Raw genomic sequence first — 1,452 nt, 5'->3', positions numbered from 1 at the left:
ATTCATAGAGACTCCTCCTTGGGTTTCCAAGGCAGTATCACTACAGAAATAGATTGCCCAACCTTCCTTCCAAGGAGTGGTTGGTGGGTTTGAACCACCGACCTTCTGGTTAGCAATCATATGCCTTAGGCACTATGCCCCAGAGCTCATTATAGTTGGATAGAGCTATCAAAAATGGAAGTAGAGCAAAAAACCCTCCAAAAAAAGAAATGGGTAAAAGATTTGAATAAGCACTTCATCAAAGAAATTAAACAAATGGCAGATAAAAAAGAAAAAGGTTATTGGAAAATGTGAGTTAAAATTATGATGAGAATCCAGTACACACCCACCAGAATGCCTATGATCAAGAAGATTGACAATAACAAGTGTTGGCAAAGATATGGAGACATTGGAACCCTCATACACTGCTGGTAGATACATGAAATAATATAACCACTTTGGAAAATAGTTTGGCAGTTTCTTAAAAATGTCAAACATACACTTACCATGTGACCCAGTGATTCCACTTCTAGGTGTCTCCACAAGTGAAGTGAAAACATATCCACACAAAGATTTATACGTGGATGTTCATAGCAGCATTATTCATTATAGCCAAAAAGTGGAAACAGCCCAACTGTCCTTCAACTGGTGAATGAATAAACAAACTATGATATATCCACACAATGGAATACTGCTTACTAATAAAAAGAATGAATTGTTGATACATGCAGCCACATGGATGGACCTCCAAAAACATGCTAAATGGAAGAAACAAAACACAAAAGACCACATATTGCATTATTCCATTTATATGAAATGTTCAGAATTTTAGGCAAAACTATAGACATAGACATCAGTTAGGTTATTACCCAGGGTTGGGAATGAGACTGTAATTAAATGCAAAAGGATACAAAAAACTTTTCAGGGTTTTGGTGATGATGGTATGTTTCAACAACTATAGATAAATTTACTAAAATTCAAGAACCTGTACACTTAAAATGGGTGAATTTTATGGAATGGAAATTATGCTTCAACTTTTTCCCACTCTTTGTTAGGTTTTTAAAATTTTTATTTTATTTGTTATTGTTGTCATTGAGAATGTACACAGCAGAACACACACCAATTCAACAGTTTCTCCAGGTACAATGCAGTTACACTGATGAGATTCTTCGAGTTGTACAACCATTCTCACCCTCCTTTTCCAAATTGTTCCTCTCCCGATAACATGGACTCACTGCCCCTAAGTTTCCTATCTAAACGTTCTAGTTGCTGCTGTCAATTGAATGACATTATACTTCAATCTTTAGAAAGAAGTAGGTAGCATCTTAAAATGATTTTTTTTTCTAGCTGCTTTCATTTTGGGACCTTGTGTTCCTCCAGGTGTCTTTCTTGCTTTATGCAGTGGAGCTGTTGTTGTTGTTGTGTGCCGTCGAGTCGGGCCCGACTCATAGTGACCCCTCCTTGGGTTTCTGA

General features: G+C 36.8%; 1 protein-coding gene across 1 annotated transcript in view; it reads left to right on the top strand.

The window, feature by feature from the left end:
- ACE2 (angiotensin converting enzyme 2) overlaps positions 1–1,452 on the top strand; it is a 52,804-nt gene that overhangs the window by 17,460 nt on the left and 33,892 nt on the right. The gene's annotated exons all lie outside the window — the stretch shown is intronic.

Source organism: Orycteropus afer, unplaced genomic scaffold (assembly GCF_000298275.1).
Source record: "Orycteropus afer afer isolate SDZICR_OR568_19922 unplaced genomic scaffold, OryAfe1.0 scaffold00360, whole genome shotgun sequence".
NCBI classification, from domain to species: Eukaryota; Metazoa; Chordata; class Mammalia; order Tubulidentata; family Orycteropodidae; genus Orycteropus; species Orycteropus afer.
The sequence above is the reverse complement of the archived record's forward strand: the minus strand, read 5'-3'. Positions and strand labels throughout refer to the sequence as shown.